This window comes from Balaenoptera musculus, chromosome 5 (assembly GCF_009873245.2).
Source record: "Balaenoptera musculus isolate JJ_BM4_2016_0621 chromosome 5, mBalMus1.pri.v3, whole genome shotgun sequence".
Classification (NCBI taxonomy): domain Eukaryota; kingdom Metazoa; phylum Chordata; class Mammalia; order Artiodactyla; family Balaenopteridae; genus Balaenoptera; species Balaenoptera musculus.
Window position 1 is genome coordinate 66666194 of NC_045789.1, and position 17994 is coordinate 66684187.

The following is a 17994-nucleotide window of genomic DNA, read 5'->3' on the forward strand; positions in this document are numbered from 1 at the left end:
TAAACTTGCTCCTTCTTTTCCTTTGTCTACAAATGTTTGCCAGTGTTCGGTTACGAGAGAGGCTGCCTATGGAAAACCTTTGAAAGATTTGGCAAGACATTGGAGCGGTCAGGATTGCTTGATTTGTCCGATACAGATCTCACGCTTCTGATATAAATGCACACTTCTTTACATATATAAAAATTAAAAGATGCCTGGGATTCTGAGGTCCATCCCGGCAGCGGCCAGCTCCTGCCTCTTTAGGAAGTGGTCCCAGCACGATGATGTCCCAGTCTGGTGAGCACATGGAGGGGCAGTGACCCTGTGTTTATTTCCTTGTTGATTTCCCTTCCCTGGCTCCAAGCTCATTTTCCCATTGCCTGCAGGAAAACAACATCCAGGGGTGCGGTAGGCCTGACTTGGCAGCCCTAAAGGTGAACAAAAGGATCCCGGCTTTGGCGAGAGCGAAAGGAAGTTGGAGGGAGCCCCGGCCCCATCCAAACCAGAGCAGACTTGTCGTCGATGCTCCTGAGTGGCTGCCCTGCGGGGGCCGCTCTCCCTGGAAGCTCCCCAGAGGCTGCTCTCAGGTTTATGCATCAGCTCTGTGCACAGCCTGCAGCAGGGCCACAGGACCAGCTGATTAACTCCAGGGCAGAGTGGTTCTCGTGCATGTCTGGAAGACGGGGCACAGGAAAGAGAAGGGAAATTTTCCTGGGCTACTGCTGAGTCAGAAAAACTCAGCTCCCAAATGGACTTTACCTGGAGGCCTCACGCGGCTGGAAACTGATCCGCAATGCGGCAAAGGTAAGAGGCCTGCTTCCTCCCGAGGGTGGTATCTCAGGCAACTGGGGAGAAGTTTGCCCCTGACTACCGCAGCCCAGCCTCCACCCAGCCCACTACACACACACACACACACACACACACACACACACACACACACACACACGCACACCCCAGCTTGTTGAGAATAACCCAGGAATATCTAGTTCTGTCTTTTTCAAAGCACTCTAGAAAGGCCTCAGGACATTTGCTCTCTTTATGTTCGATTTTTTTCTGCATTCTTCATGGACACCTCTTCCTTTACTTTCAAAAATAAAAACTACTTTTTTATTTCATTTTTTACTGGCCAAAACAGGTCAGTAAAAGCATAAGTAATCCCACTAATGGTGACTGGGTTTATATAACATTATTCTTCATCAGTATTCAGAACACATTCACAGGTTTTGTCCCATTTCTACCGGAGAAATAGGCATTGCCACTGCAATTTTACCCTCGGAGACACTTAGGTCCAGAGAAATCGTGCTTTGCCCAGCAGCACGTAGGAAGGTGAGTGACAGACCGCTCACCTCGTCTCCACTCCTGCCTCTTTTCAGTAGAATGGTGACTCTACTTTCTAAACCAAATACCAGACTACACTCTCTGCCACATATTCTGGCAAACGATCTGATGAGAGGATGGAATTTTAGCAACTGGAACTCTCCTAGATAATCCAGATGTGGAGAGTCACAGTATCCAGGACTACGCCACCATGTTACGTATCCCTGTTTACTTCCATCCCTGGGCATGGATGCCAGTTCAACAAATGTCGCTAAGTGATGGCCCCAGTGCCCAGCTCTGTGTCACATGTCAGGGCGTGGTGCAGACCGTATGCCCAGGAGGTGCTGAAGGAGTACAGAGCGGGGCCTGAGAGGGGAGGTTGTGTGTGAGAAGGCTCTCCACAGGAGGGGAGCTTCACACTTGGGCTTAGCATGAAGTACGGACTTGTACTGAAGGAGAGCTTTTCAGATCAGCACGGCCCCCCCAGGTAGGGAGGGAGTGGGCATTTACAGCAAGAGTGCGACAGCAGGGCAGGGGGTGCAGAGCACGGACCGGGGAATTAGACCACCTGGACATGAATCCTGGTTCCACCACCTACTAGCTCTATGTCCTGGGGTAACTCAGTTAACCCCTCTGACCTCAGTTTTTTGATATGTAAAATGGGAATAATGGCGGTACCTACCTCAAGGAGTTGTCTTCAGGTTTAAATGAGATAATGCATGTAAAATCTTTGCTGGCACGTAAGTGCTCAGTACATACTAACTACTTAAATACCATGTGCCTGACTCCATGGGAGATGCCGGGGATGCAGATGAAGGGAGCCCTACTCTCAATTTGATCACAGTATTGTGAGTTAGTTGTGTGCCACTAACTCTATGCAGTGTGGTAAGGGCTGTGGGACGGCAGAGGAGGGATCTGCTCAGTCGGTGAGATTTTGGATGGTTGTTCTGGGCGGCCTGTTGGAGGAGGTGGGAAGAATCTTCACAGCAGAGGCCCTGTGTGTAGGAAGGTGACATAGAACAGAGCTACACGGACTTGATTTTGAATACCAGCTTCATCTCCACCAGATGCCTAGCATAACCATGCCAGTCTGCTCAGGCTGCCATAACAAAATACCACAGCCTGCATGGCTTAAACAGCAGAAACGTATTTTGTCATCGTTCTGGAGCCTAGAAGTCCAACATCAGGGTTAGGCCACTCTCCTTGGCTTGCAGACAGCCGCCTTTTTGCTGTGTCCTTGCATGGTCGTTCCTCTGTGCACCTGTACCCTCGGTGTCCCTCTGCATGTCCAAATTTTTTTTTTTTCTTCTAAGGACACCAATCAGTTGGATTAGGGTCCACCCTAAGGACCTCTTTTTAACTTAATCACCTCTTTCAGGGCCCTATCTCCAAATCCAGCCACATTCTGAGATACGGGGCTTCAGCATATGCATCTAGGGGGATACAATTCAACCCATAACAATGAGCCTGTTACTAAGCCTTTCCAAGCTTGATTTCCTCATCTATAAGATGGGGACAATACTTTAAAAGGAGAACCATTGTGATGATTATAAAAAGAACACATGAGCCACCTATCCCAGTTTCTGACCCTTAGGAGGTGCCCAATAGGCAGTGGTGGTTATTATCAGCATTTTAGGCCAAGCCTCAAATGAACTTGGGATCCCCTGCACAATCCACATTCCAGATAGACACCAAAGAACTGGGCCTTAGTTATCCCACAGACTTCCCCAGAGGACAAACGGACCCTCAATGTTTCTACTTCCTTGGTTCTGGCAGGGAGCCCATCATCAGATAAGTCAAGTGGCCGGCGTGATCAGCCCTATAGATACTGTGTTCTCTCTCTCTAGTTATTCAGGAATCTGTCCATTCTTTACTAAATGAGTGGGGTGAGAATGCCCATCTCCTACACCTCAGCAGAGAACCAACATGTAGTAGACACACCCTGAGTCTACTCTCAGGGCAGCCACTCCAAGCTTTGTCCTCCCAAAGCAGCCTCTGGGTACCTGTGTCCTGGCAAGTCTGAAAAACATTATAATTCCAACCTAAGATATCCATTACATGTAGATGTAGCCATAGGTATAGATATAGATATAGATTATTTTGAAAAATCTCAGACTTACAGAAAAGTTGCACGTATACTACAAAGAATTTTATACTATATTTTTCCTGAACCCTTTGAGAATGAGCTGCCAAAATGATGCCTCATCTTCCCCAAATACTTTAGTGTGCATTTCTCATAAACAAGGACATTCTCCTATGCAACCACAGAATCAGACACTTAACGTTGATACATTACTATTATCTAATCCTCAGACCCCAGTAAGTTTTCATTAATTGTCATTGGATCCTCAGATTAGTTCAAGTTTTTGTCAGTCGTCCCAATAATAGCCTTGATAGCAAAAAGAGTACTTTCGAATCAAGCACTGCATTTAGTTGTCACATCTCCTTAGTCTGCTCCAATACGCAACCTTTCCTCGGTATTTCTTTCACTTTCATGACCTTGACACTTTTAAAAAATACAGGCTAGTTATTCTGTAGAATGTTCCTCCCTTGGGGTTTGTCTGAATTTCCTCACGTTTAGATTCAAGTTCTACAACTTTGGCAAGAATATCACAGAAGTGATGTTGTGTTCTTCCCATTGCATCCTATCAGGCGGCAGATGATTTTAAATTTCACTGAGATCACTGGATTAAAGTGGTGTCTGCTAGGGTACTCCACTGGAAAGTTACTCTTCTTCCTTTTTTTTAATTAATAAGTGTTCTTAGAAAAGGACCTTGAACTTATGTAAATATCTCATTCCCAAGCTGTCAATGTGCCCTTTTGACATGTTCCCATCATCATTTGAACACTTCTTTACTTCCTGTTACAATGACATGTTCCAGCTTTAAAATTAGCTATTTCTCCAAGGAGCTCTGGTTCCAGGATGTGTGGGATTATTTAGAATGCCAATTCTGACTGCCCGGTGTGCTCACTGCTAATTTAGGTATTGCTGTTCCCTGAGTCTTTCAGTGGACAGAGCTAGTGTGTGTATATATACATCTATATTATTTCTGTAGATGATCCATATATACTGGAAACCATAAATTCACTCTGGTACTTCCAATTCCAATCCAGCACCACAGGGCTCATCCTAGCTTTCTCCCTTTCCATATTGTAAGTTCCCTCTCTAACACTTATGGAGCCTGATTTCCATTATCCTTAGTACACTTGCTTATTTGATCAGTCCCCTGAATGTAACCAGCTGCTATCATGACCCCTGCCCCCTTCCCCACACACGTGCCCTCCTCATCCCGCTTGGATTCTGACGCTGCCCATCCAGGCTCCGGCCCTTGTGCGGGTCAGCCCTTCTCTGTGGCTGATCTCTGTACCCTGTCTGGGCCACCATATCTCCTCCACCCCCCGCAAGGGTGACTGCCTTACTCAGCCCACATAATAGCTTTTTTTTTTTTTTTTAAACATCTTTATTGGAGTATAATTGCTTTACAATGGTGTGTTAGTTTCTGCTTTATAACAAAGTGAATCAGTTATACATATACCTATGTTCCCATATCTCTTCCCTCTTGCTTCTCCCTCCCTCCCACCCTCCCTATCCCACCCCTCTAGGTGGTCACAAAGCACCAAGCTGATCTCCCTGTGCTATGCGGTTGCTTCCCACTAGCTATCTATTTTACATTTGGCAGTGTATATATGTCCATGACACTCTCTCACCCTGTCACATCTCACCCCTCCCCCTCCCCATATCCTCAAGTCCATTCTCTAGTAGGTCTGTGTCTTTATTCCCGTCTTACCCCTAAGTTCTTCATGACCTTTTTTTTTTTTCCCTTAGATTCCATATATATGTGTTAGCATACTGTATTTGTTTTTCTCTTTCTGACTTACTTCACTCTGTATGACAGACTCTAACTCCATCCACCTCATTACAAATACCTCCATTTCATTTCTTTTTATGGCTGAGTAATATTCCATCGTATATATGTGCCACATCTTCTTTGTCCATTCATCCGATGATGGACACTTAGGTTGCTTCCATGTCCTGGCTATTGTAAATAGTGCTGCAATGAACATTTTGGTACATGACTCTTTTTGAATTATGGTTTTCTCAGGGTATATGCGCAGTAGTGGGATTGCTGGGTCCTATGGTAGTTCTATTTTTAGTTTTTTAAGGAACCTCCATACTGTTCTCCATAGTGGCTGTATCAATTTACATTCCTACCAACAGTGCAAGAGTGTTCCCTTTTCTCCACACCCTCTCCAGCATTTATTGTTTCTAGATTTTTTGATGATGGCCATTCTGACCGGTGTGAGATGATACCTCATTGTAGTTTTGATTTGCATTTCTCTAATGATTAATGATGTTGAGCATTCTTTCATGTGTCTGTTGGCAATCTGTATATCTTCTTTGGAGAAATGTCTATTTAGGTCTTCTGCCCATTTTTGGATTGGGCTGTTTGTTTTTTTGATATTGAGGCACGTAAGCTGCTTGTAAATTTTGGAGATTAATCCTTTGTCAGTTGCTTCATTTGCAAATATTTTCTCCCATTCTGAGGGTTGTCTTTTGGTCTTGTTTATGGTTTCCTTTGCTGTGCAAAAGCTTTTAAGTTTCATTAGGTCCCATTTGTTTATTTGTGTTTTTATTTCCATTTCTCTAGGAGCTGGGTCAAAAATGATCTTGCTGTGATTTATGTCATGGAGTGTTCTGCCTATGTTTTCCTCTAAGGGTTTGATAGTGTCTGGCCTTACACTTAGGTCTTTAATCCATTTTGAGTTTATTTTTGTGTATGGTGTCAGGGAGTGTTCTAATTTCATACTTTTACATGTACCTGTCCAATTTTCCCAGCACCACTTATTGAAGAGACTGTCTTTTCTCCACTGTATATGCTTGCCTCCTTTATCAAAGATGAGGTGACCATATGTGTGTGGGTTTATCTCTGGGCTTTCTTATCCTGTTCCATTGATCTATATTTCTGTTTTTGTGCCAGTACCAAACTATCTTGATTACTGTAGCTTTGTAATATAGTCTGAAGTCAGGGAGCCTGATTCCTCCAGCTCCATTTTTCGTTCTCAAGATTGTTTTGGCTATTCGGGGTCTTTTGTGTTTCCATACAAATTGTGAAATTTTTTGTTCTAGTTCTGTGAAAAATGCCAGTGGTAGTTTGATAGGGATTGCATTGAATCTGTAGATTGCTTTGGGTAGTAGAGTCATTTTCACAATGTTGATTCTTCCAATCCAAGAACATGGTATATCTCTCCATCTATTTGTATCATCTTTAATTTCTTTCATCAGTGTCTTATAATTTTCTGCATACAGGTCTTTTGTCTCCTTAGGTAGGTTTATTCCTAGGTATTTTATTCTTTTTGTTGCAATGGTAAACGGGAGTGTTTTCTTAATTTCACTTTCAGATTTTTCATCATTGGTGTATAGGAATGCAAGAGATTTCTGTGCATTAATTTTGTATCCTGCTGCTTTACCAAATTCATTGATTAGCTCTAGTAGTTTTCTGGTAGCATCTTTAGGATTCTCTATGTATAGTATCATGTCATCTGCAAACAGTGACAGCTTTACTTCTTCTTTTCCGATTTGGATTCCTTTTATTTCTTTTTCTTCTCTGATTGCTGTGGCTAACACTTCCAAAACTATGTTGAATAATAGTGGTGAGAGTGGGCAACCTTGTCTTGTTCCTGATCTTAGTGGAAATGGTTTCAGTTTTTCACCATTGAGGACAATGTTGGCTGTGGGTTTGTCATATATGGCCTTTATTATGTTGAGGAAAGTTCCCTCTATGCCTACTTTCTGCAGGGCTTTTATCATAAATGGGTGCTGAATTTTGTCAAAAGCTTTCTCTGCATCTATTGAGATGATCATATGGTTTTTCTCCTTCAATTTGTTAATATGATGTATCACGTTGATTGATTTGCGTATATTGAAGAATCCTTGCACTTCTGGAATAAACCCCACTTGATCATGATCCTTTTAATGTGCTGTTGGATTCTGTTTGCTAGTATTTTGTTGAGGATTTTTGCATCTATGTTCATCAGTGATATTGGCCTGTAGTTTTCTTTCTTTGTGACATCTTTGTCTGGTTTTGGTATCAGGGTGATGGTGGCCTCGTAGAATGAGTCGGAGAGTGTTCCTCCCCCTGCAATATTTTGGAAGAGTTTGAGAAGGATAGGTGTTAGCTCTTCTCTAAATGTTTGATAGAATTCGCCTGTGAAGCCATCTGGTCCTGGGCTTTTGTTTGTTGGAAGATTTTTAATCACAGTTTCAATTTCAGTGCTTGTGATTGGTCTGTTCATATTTTCTATTTCTTCCTGGTTCAGTCTCGGCAGGTTGTGCATTTCTAAGAATCTGTCCATTTCTTCCAGGTTGTCCATTTTATTGGCATATAGTTGCTTGTAGTAATCTCTCATGATCATTTGTATATCTGCAGTGTCAGTAGTTACTTCTCCTTTTTCATTTCTAATTCTACTGATTTGAGTCTTCTCCCTTTTTCTATTTATGAGTCTGGCTAATGGTTTATCAATTTTGTTTATCTCCTCAAAGAACCAGCTTTTAGTTTCATTGGTTTTTGTTATTGCTTCCTTCATTTCTTTTTCATTTATTTCTGATCTGATCTTTATGATTTCTTTCATTCTGCTGGCTTTGGGTATTTTTTGTTCTTCTTTCTCTAACTGCTTTAGGTGCAAGGTTAGGTTGTTTATTCGAGATGTTTCCTGTTTCTTGAGGTAGGCTTGTATTGCTATAAACTTCCCTCTTAGCACTGCTTTCGCTGCATCCCATAGGTTTTGGGTCGTCGTGTCTCCATTGTCATTTGTTTCTAGGTATTTTTTGATTTCCCCTTTGATTTCTTCAGTGATCACTTCGTTATTAAGTAGTGTATTGTGTAGCCTCCAGGTGTTTGTATTTTTTACAGATCTTTTCCTGTAATTGATATCTAGTCTCATAACGTTGTGGTCGGAAGATACTTGATATGATTTCAAATTTCTTAAATTTACCAAGGCTTGATTTGTGACCCAAGATATGATCTATCCTGGAGAATGTTCCATGAGCACTTGAGAAAAATGTGTATTCTGTTGTTTTTGAGTGGAATGTCCTATAAATATCAATTAAGTCCATCTTGTTTAATGTATCATTTAAAGCTTGTGTTTCCTTATTTATTTTCATTTTGGATGATCTGTCCATTGGTGAAAGTGGGGTGTTAAAGTCCCCTACTATGATTGTGTTGCTGTCGATTTCCCCTTTTATGGCTGTTAGTACTTGCCTTATGTATTGAGGTGCTCCTATGTTGGGTGCATAAATATTTACAATTGTTATACCTTCCTCTTGGATCGATCCCTTGATCATTATATAGTGTCCTTCTTTGTCTCTTGTAATAGTCTTTATTTTAAATTTTGTTTTGTCTGATATGAGAATTGCTACTCCAGCTTTCTTTTGATTTCCATTTGCATGGAATATCTTTTTCCATCCCCTCACTTTCAGTCTGTATGTGTCTCTAGGTCTGAAGTGGGTCTCTTGTAGACAGCATATATATGGGTCTTGTTTTTGTATCCATTCAGCCAGTCTGTGTCTTTTGGTGGGAGCATTTAATCCATTTACATTTAAGGTAATTATCGATATGTATGTTCCTATTCCCATTTTCTTAAATGTTTTGGGTTTGTTATTGTAGGTGTTTTCCTTCTCTTGTGTTTCTTGCCTAGAAAAGTTCCTTTAGCATTTGTTGTAAAGCTGGTTTGGTGGTGCTGAACTCTCTCAGCTTTTGCTTGTCTGTAAAGGTTTTAATTTCTCCATCAAATCTGAATGAGATTCTTGCTGGGTAGAGTAATCTTGGTTGTAGGTTTTTCTCCTTCATGACTTTAAGTATATCCTGCCACTCCCTTCTGGCTTGCAGAGTTTCTGCTGAAAGATCAGCTGTTAACCTTATGGGGATTCCCTTGTGTGTTATTTGTTGTTTTTCCCTTGCTGCCTTTAATATGTTTTCTTTATATTTAATTTTTGATAGTTTGATTAATATGTGTCTTGGCGTGTTTCTTCTTGGATTTATCCTGTATGGGACTCTGTGCTTCCAGGACTTGATTAACTATTTCCTTTCCCATATTAGGGAAGTTTTCAACTATAATCTCTTCAAATATTTTCTCAGTCCCTTTCTTTTTCTCTTCTTCTTCTGGGACCCCTATAATTCAAATGTTGGTGCGTTTAATGTTGTCCCAGAGGTCTCTGAGACTGTCCTCAGTTCTTTTCATTCTTTTTTCTTTATTCTGCTCTGCAGTAGTTATTTCCACCATTTTATCTTCCAGGTCACTTATCTTCTGCCTCAGTTATTCTGCTATTGATCCCATCTAGAGTATTTTTAATTTCATTTATTGTGTTTTTCATCATTGCTTGGTTCCTCTTTAGTTCTTCTACGTCCTTGTTAAATGTTTCTTGCATTTTGTCTATTCTATTTCCAAGATTTTGGATCATCCTTACTATCATTATTCTGAATTCTTTTTCAGGTAGACTACCTATTTCCTCTTCATTTGTTAGGTCTGGTGTGTTTTGACCCTGCTCCTTCATCTGCTGTGTGTTTTTCTGTCTTCTCATTTTGCTTATCTTACTGTGTTTGGGGTCTCCTTTTCACAGGCTGCAGGTTCGTAGTTCCCGTTGTTTTTGGTATCTGTCCCCAGTGGCTAAGGTTCATTCAGTGGGTTGTGTAGGCTTCCTGGTGGAGGGAACTAGTGCCTGTGTTCTGGTGGATGAGGCTGGATCTTGTCTTTCTGGTGGGCACGTCCACGTCTGGTGGTGTGTTTTGGGGTGTCTGTGGCCTTATTATGATTTTAGGCAGCCTCTCTGCTAATGGATGGGGCTGTGTTCCTGTCTTGCTAGTTGTTTGGCATAGGGTGTCCAGCACTGTAGCTTGCTGGTCGTTGAGTGAAGCTGGGTCTTGATGTTGAGATGGAGATCTCTGAAAGATTTTCGCCATTTGGTATTACGTGGAGCTGGGAGGTCTCTTATGGACCAGTGTCCTGAAGTTGGCTCTCCCACCACAGAGGCACAGCCCTGATGCCTGGCTGGAGCACCAAGAGCCTTTCATCCACATGGCTCCGAGTAAAAGGGAGAAAAAATAGAAAGAAAGAAAGAGGATAAAATAAAATGAAATAAAATAAAGCTTTTATAAAGCAAAGCTATACAGACAAAATCTCACCCAGAAGCATACACATATACACTCACAAAAAAAGGAAAAGGGGAAAAATTAATATATCCTGCTCCCAAAGTCCACCTCCTGAATTTGGGATGATTCGTTGTCTATTCAGGTATTCAACAGATGCAGGCACATCAAGTTGTTTGTGGAGTTTTAATCCACTGCTTCTGAGGCTGCTGGGAGAGATTTCCCTTTCTCTTCTTTGTTCGCACAGCTCCTGGGGTTCAGCTTTGGATTTGGACCCGCCTCTGCATGTAGGTCGCCTCAGGGCGTCTGTTCTTTGCTCAGACAGAACGGGGTTAAAGGAGCAGCTGATTCGGGGGCTCTGGCTCACTCAGGCCAGGGGGAGGGAAGGGTACGGAGGCGGGGTGAGTCTGCGCGGCAGAGGCCGGCATGACGTTGCAGCAGCCCGAGGCGCGCCGTGCGTTCTCCTGGGGAAGTTGTCCCCAGATCACGGGAGCCTGGCCGTGGCAGGCTGCACCGGCTCCCAAGAGGGGCGGTGTGGAGAGTGACCTGTGCTCGCACACAGGATTCTTGGTGGCGGCAGCAGCAGCCTTAGCGTCTCATGCCCATCTCTGGGGTCTGCGCTGATAGCCGCCACTCGCCCCTGTCTCTGGGGCTCCTTTAAGCGGCCCTCTGAATCCCCTCTCCTCGTGCACCAGGAAACAAAGAGGGAAGAAAAAGTCTCTTGCCTGTTCGGCAGCTGCAGACTTTTTCCCGGACTCCCTCCCGGCTAGCTGTGGCGCAGTTACCCCTTCAGGCTGTGTTCACGCAGCCAACCCCAGTCCTCTCCCTGCAATCCAACCAAAGCCCGAGTCTCAGCTCCCAGCCCCACCCGACCCGGCGGGTGAGCAGACAAGCCTCTCGGGCTGCTGAGTGCTGCTCGGTGCCGAGCCTCTGTGCGGGGATCTCTCCGCTTTGCCCTCTGCACCCCTGTGGCTGAGCTCTCCTCCGTGGCTCTGAAGCTTCCCCCCTCTGCCACCCGCAGTCTCCGCCCGCAAAGGGGCTTCCTAGTGTGTGGAAACCTTTCCTCCTTCATGGCTCCCTCCCACTGGTGCAGGTCCCGTCCCTATTCTTCTGTCTCTGTTATTTCTTTTTTCTTTTACCCTACCCAAGTAGGTGGGGAGTTTCTTGCCTTTTGGGAGGTCTGACGTCTTCTGCCAGCGTTCAGTGGGTGTTCTGTAGGAGCAGTTCCACGCGTAGATGTATTTCTACTGTATCTGTGGGAAGGAAGGTGATCTCCGCGTCTTACTCTTCTGCCATCTTGCCCTATCTCTCCACATAATAGCTTTAAGGACTGAATTATTTAGGAAGAGAAGGGAAGGTAAAGAAGATATTCATTCACTTTTAACATTTTTGAAAAACTCAAAAAAAGTCATTCTGTGACCCATGGTAAGCATTTGTGCGAGTATGTGTTGTCACTGTCTTTGCTTTGTGGGGAGCAGTCTCTTCCTTACGAATTGGGCATATGTCCCCAGTACCAGGACTGAAGGCATGAGGTTCACACTACTGATTCTATTCCATGCAACACTGTTCCAGTCTATATGGACATAGGCTGCTCACTGTCTGCTCAGGGTACCAACAATATTTCCAGGCTGAAAACTACTATTTGAGCAATCACTGCTCCTTTTTCTATTCTGAGTCCTAGTCTGGGCTCTGCCTTATTTATTTATTTAAAACTAGATAGTAGGGGCTTCCCTGGTGGCACAGTCGTTGAGAATCTGCCTGCCAATGCAGGGGACACGGGTTCGAGCCCTGGTCTGGGAAGATCCCACATGCCGTGGAGCAACTAGGCCCGTGAGCCACAATTACTGAGCCTGCGCATCTGGAGCCTATGCTCCATAACAGGAGAGACCGTGACAGTGAGAGGCCCGCGCACCGTGATGAAGAGTGGCCCCCGCTTGCCGCAACTGGAGAAAGCCCTCACACAGAAACGAAGACCCAACACAGCCATAAATAAATAAATAAATAAATAAATAAATAAATAAATAAATAAATAAATAAATAATAAAAAAACTAGATAGTAAGCACTTACTCAAAACGAGGTACTTGGCTAGGTTGGAACATAGAGATTTAAAGCCTTGGTCTCAGCCCTCAGGGAACTCTCAGTCCACCGTGAGATGCAGACAAGAGTCAGACAGTTATAAATCTGTGCAGCAAAGTGCAATGTGAGCTGTCTGAACAGCCTGCACCTATCCTAGAGGGCACCTAACCTAGATGGGGTGGGCAGAGAGAAGATGCCCGAGGGGAACCCTGAATGGGCAGGGATTAACAAGGTAAGGCAGGGCAGGAGAGGAGGCATAGGGAAAAGTGTGTGGAAGGGCCAGAGGCAAGGGGAGGGGCTGAAAAGGCAGGTGCAGGTTGGTGGAGGTGTGTCACACTTGCCAGTTTAACATGGTTGGATTTTTTTTTTACCATCTTTATTGGAGTAAAATTGCTTTACATTTTTGTGTTAGTTTCTGCTGTATAACAAAGTGAATCAGCTATATGTATACATATATCCCCATATCCCCTCCCTCTTGCGTCTCCCTCCCACCCTCCCTATCCTACCCCTCTAGATGGACACAAAGCACTGAGCTGATCTCCCTGTGCTATGCGGCTGTTTCCCACTAGCTATCTATTTTACATCTGGAAGTGTATATATGTCAGTGCCACTCTCTAACTTCTTCATAGCTTACCCTTCCCCCTCCCCATGTCCTCAAGTCCATTCTCTACATCTGCGTCTTTATTAACATGGTTGGATTTTAGACTTTAGGACATGAGGCTCTGGAGCCCAACTTTCTCGGTTCAAATCCTGACTCTGCCACTTACTAGCTGTGTGATCTTAGGCAAGTGACTGTTTTGTGCCTCAGTTTCTTTCACTGTAAAACTGGAGATTATAATCGTACTTACATCATGGGATTGACATAATGATTAAATTAGTGATTTTACATAGTGCACAGAAAAATACATAGCATATAAAAAACATATAACAGAGAGGGCAGACAGCAGAAGCAAGAAGAACTACAATCCTGCAGCCTGTGGAAAGAAAACCCCATTCACAGAAAGACAGACAAAATGAAAAGGCAGAGGACTATGTACCAGATGAAAGAACAAGATAAAACCCCAGAAAAGCAGTTAAATGAAGTGGAAATAGGCAACCGTCCAGCAAAAGAATTCAGAATAATGATAGTGAAGATGATCCAGGACCTCAGAAAAAGAATGGAGCACAAATCAGAAGATGCAAGAAATGTTTAACAAAGACCTAGAAGAATTAAAGAACAAACAAACAGAGATGAACAACACAATAACTGAGATGAAAAATACACTAGAAGGAATCAATAACAGAATAACTGAGGCAGAAGAACAGATAAGTGACCTGGAAGACACAATGGTGGAATTCACTGCCACAGAACAGAATAAAGAAAAAAGAATGGAAAGAAATGAAGACAGCCTGAGACCTCTGGGACAATATTAAATGCAACAACATTCACATTATGGGGGTCCCAGAAGGAGAAGAGAGAGAGAAAGGACCCGAGAACATATTTGAAGAGATTATAGTCGAAAACTTCCCTAACGTGGGAAAGGAAATAACCACCCAAGTCCAGGAAGCACAGAGAGTCCCAGGCAGGATAAACCCAAGGAGAAACATGCCAACATAGTAATCAAATTGACAAAATTAAAGACAAAGAAAAATCATTGAAAGCAACAAGGGAAAAACAACAAATAACATATAAAGGAACTCCTATAAGATTAGCTGATTTCTCAGCAGAAACTCTGCAAGCCAGAAGGGAGTGGCATGATATATCTAAAGTGATGAAAGGGAACAACCTAAAACTAAGATTCTACCCGGCAAGGATCTCATTCAGATTTGACAGAGAAGTTAAAACCTTTACAGACAAGCCAAAGCTAAGAGAATTCAGCACCACCAAACCAACTCTAAACAAATGCTAAAGGAACTTCTCTAAGTGGGAAACACAAGAGAAGAAAAGGACCTACAAAAACAAACCCAAAACAATTAAGAAAACAGTAATAGGAACATACATATCTTTAATTACCTTAAATGTGAATGGATTAAATACTCCAAACAAACGACACAGGCTCGCTGAATGGATACAAAAACAAGACCCATATATATGCTGTCTACAAGAGACCCACTTCAGACCTAGGGACACATACAGACTGAAAGTGAGGGGATGGAAAAAGATATTCCATGCAAATGGAAATCAAAAGAAAGCTGGAGTAGCAATTCTCATATCAGACAAAATAGACTAAAATAAAGAATGTTACGAGAGACAAGGAAGGACACTACATAATGATCAAGGGATCAATCCAGGAAGAAGATATAACAATTATAAATACATATGCACCCAACATAGGAGCACCTCAATACATAAGGCAAATGCTAAGAGCTATAAAAGAGGAAATCGACAGTAACACAATAATAGTGGGGCACTGTAACACCTCACTTACACCAATGGATAGATCATGCAGACAGAAAATTAATAAGGAAACAGAAGCTTTAAATGACACAATAGACCAGAGAGATATCACTGATATTTATAGGACATTCCATCCAAAAACAGCAGATTACACTTTCTTCAGAAGTGCACACAGAACATTCTCCAGGATAGATCACATCTTGGGTCACAAATCAAACCTTGGTAAATTTAAGAAAATTGAAATCATATCAAGCATGTTTTCTGACCACAATGCTATGAGATTAGAAACAAATTACAGGAAAAAAAAAACCCATTAGAAACAGAAACACATAGAGGCTAAACAATACATTACTAAATAACCAAGAGATCACTGAAGAAATCAAGGAGGAAATCAAAACATACCTACAAGCAAATGACAATGAAAACACAACAATCCAAAACCTGTGGGATGCAGCAAAAGCAGTTCTAAGAGGGAAGTTTATAGCTATACAAGCCTACCTCAAGAAACAAGAAAAATCTCAAATAAACAATCTAACCTTTCACCTAAAGGAACTAAGAAAGAAGAACAAACAAACACAAAGTTAGTAGAAGGAAAGAAATCATAAAGATCAGAGCAGAAATAAATGAAATAGAAACAAAGAAAACAATAGCAAAGTCAATAAAACTAATAGCGGTTCTTTGAGAAGATTAAAAAAATTGACAAATTTTAGCCAGACTCATCAAGGAAAAGAAGAAGAGGACTCAAATCAATAATATTAGAAATGAAAAAGGAGTAGTTACAATGGACACTGCAGAAATACAAAGCATCATAAGAGACTACTACAAGCAACTCTATGCCAATAAAATAGACAACCTGGAAGAAATGGACAAATTCTTAGAAAGGTATAACCTTCCAAGACTGAACCAGGAAGAAATAGAAAACATGAACAGACAAACCGTAAGTAATGAAATTGAAACTGTGATTAAAAATCTTCCAACAAACAGAAGTCCAGGACCAGATGGCTTCACAGGTGAATTCTATCAAACCTTTAGAGAAGAACTAACACCCATCTTTCTCAAAATCTTCCAAAAACTTGCAGAGGAAGGAACACTCCCAAACTCATTTTGTGAGGCCACCATCACCCTGACACCAAAACTAGACAAAGGTACTACAAAAAAAGAAAATTACAGACCAATATCACTGATAAATATAGATGCAAAAATCCTCAACAAAATACTAGCAAACAGAATCCAGCAACACATTAAAATGATCATACACCATGATCAAGTGGGATTTATCCCAGGGATGCAAGGATTCTTCAGTATATGCAAATCAATCAATGTGATACACCATATTAACAAATTGAAGAATACAAACCATTTGATCATCTCAATAGATGCAGAAAATGCTTTTGACAAAATTCAACACCCATTTATGATAAAACCTCTCCAGAAAGTGGGCATAGAGGGAACCTACCTCAACATAATAAAGTCCATATACGACAAACCCACAAGGAACATCATTCTCAATGGTGAAAAACTGAAAGCATTTCCTCTAAGATCAGGAATAAGGCAAGGATGTCCACTCTTGCCACTGTTATTCAACATAGTTTTGGAAGTCCAAGGCACAGCAATCAGAGAAGAAAAATAAATAAAAGGAAAACAAATTGGAAAAGAAGAAGTAAAACTGTCACTGTTTGCAGATGACATGATACTATACATAGAGAATCCTAAAGATGCCACCAGAAAACTACTAGAGCTAATCAATGAATTTGGTAAAGTTGCAGGATACAAAATTAATGCACAGAAATCTCTTGCATTCCTATACACTAACAACAAAAGATCAGGAAGAGAAATTAAGGAAACAATCCCATTCACCATTGCAACAAAAAGAATAAAATACCTAGGAATAAACCTACCTAGGATGTAAAAGACCTGTATTCAGAAAACTATAAGACCGTGATGAAAGAAATCAAAGACGGCACAGACAGATGGAGAGATACACCATATTCTTGGATTGGAAGAATCAATATTGTGAAAATGACTATACTACCCAAAGCAATCTACAGATTCAATGCAATCCCTATCAAATTACCAATGGCATTTTTTTGCAGAGCTAGAACAAAAGAATCTTTAAATTTGTATGGAAACACAAAAGACCCCGAATAGCCAAAGCAATCTTGAAGGAAAAAAACGGAACTGGCGGAATCAGACTCCCTGACTTCAGACTATATTACAAAGCTACAGTAATCAAGACAATATGGTACTGGCACAAACAGAAATATAGATCAATGGAACAGGATAGAAAGCTCTGAGATAAACCCATGCACCTATGGTCAACTAATCTATGACAAAGGAGGCAAGGATATACAATGGAGAAAAGACAGCCTTTTCAATAAGTAGTGCTGGGAAAACTGGACAGCTACATGTAAAAAATGAAATTAGAACACTCCCTAACACCATACACAAAAATAAACTCAAAATGGATTAGAGACCTAAATGTAAGACCAGACACTATAAAACTCTTAGAGGAACACATAGGCAGAATATTCCATGACATAAATCACAGCAGGAACTTTTTTCACCCACCTCCTAGAGTAATGGAAATAAAAACAAAAATAAACAAATGGGACCTAATGAAACTTAAAAGCTTTTGCACAGCAAAGGAAACTATAAATAAGATGAAAAGACAACCCTCAGAATGGGAGAAAATATTTGCAAATGAATCAACGGACGAAGGGTTAATCTCCAAATATATAAACAGCTCATGCAGTTCAATATTAAAAAAAACAAACAACCCAGTCAAAAAATGGGCAGAAGACCTAAATAGACATTTCTCCAAAGAAGACATACATATGGCCAAGAGACACATGAAAAGCTGCCCAACATCATTAATTATTAGAGAAATGCAAATCAAAACTACAATGAGGTATCACCTCACACCAGTTAGAATGGGCATCATCAGAAAATCTACAAACAATAAATGCTGGAGAGGGTGTGGAGAAAAGGGAACCCTCTTGCACTGTTGGTGGGAATGTAAATTGATACAGCCACTATGGAGAACAGTATGGGGGTTCCTTAAAAAACTAAAAATAGAATTACCATATGACCCAGCAATCCCG

The 17994-nt window shown here is 41.7% G+C and overlaps 1 protein-coding gene across 1 annotated transcript in view; it reads left to right on the forward strand.

Annotated features, from left to right (window-relative positions):
* The first annotated feature begins 463 nt into the window (after positions 1-463).
* Positions 464-17994, forward strand: part of LNX1 (ligand of numb-protein X 1) — a 219936-nt gene continuing 202405 nt past the window's right edge. The window contains exon 1 of the mRNA XM_036851979.1: positions 464-783. The gene's annotated coding sequence lies outside the window, so the exon portion shown is untranslated. The remainder of the gene's footprint in view (positions 784-17994) is intronic.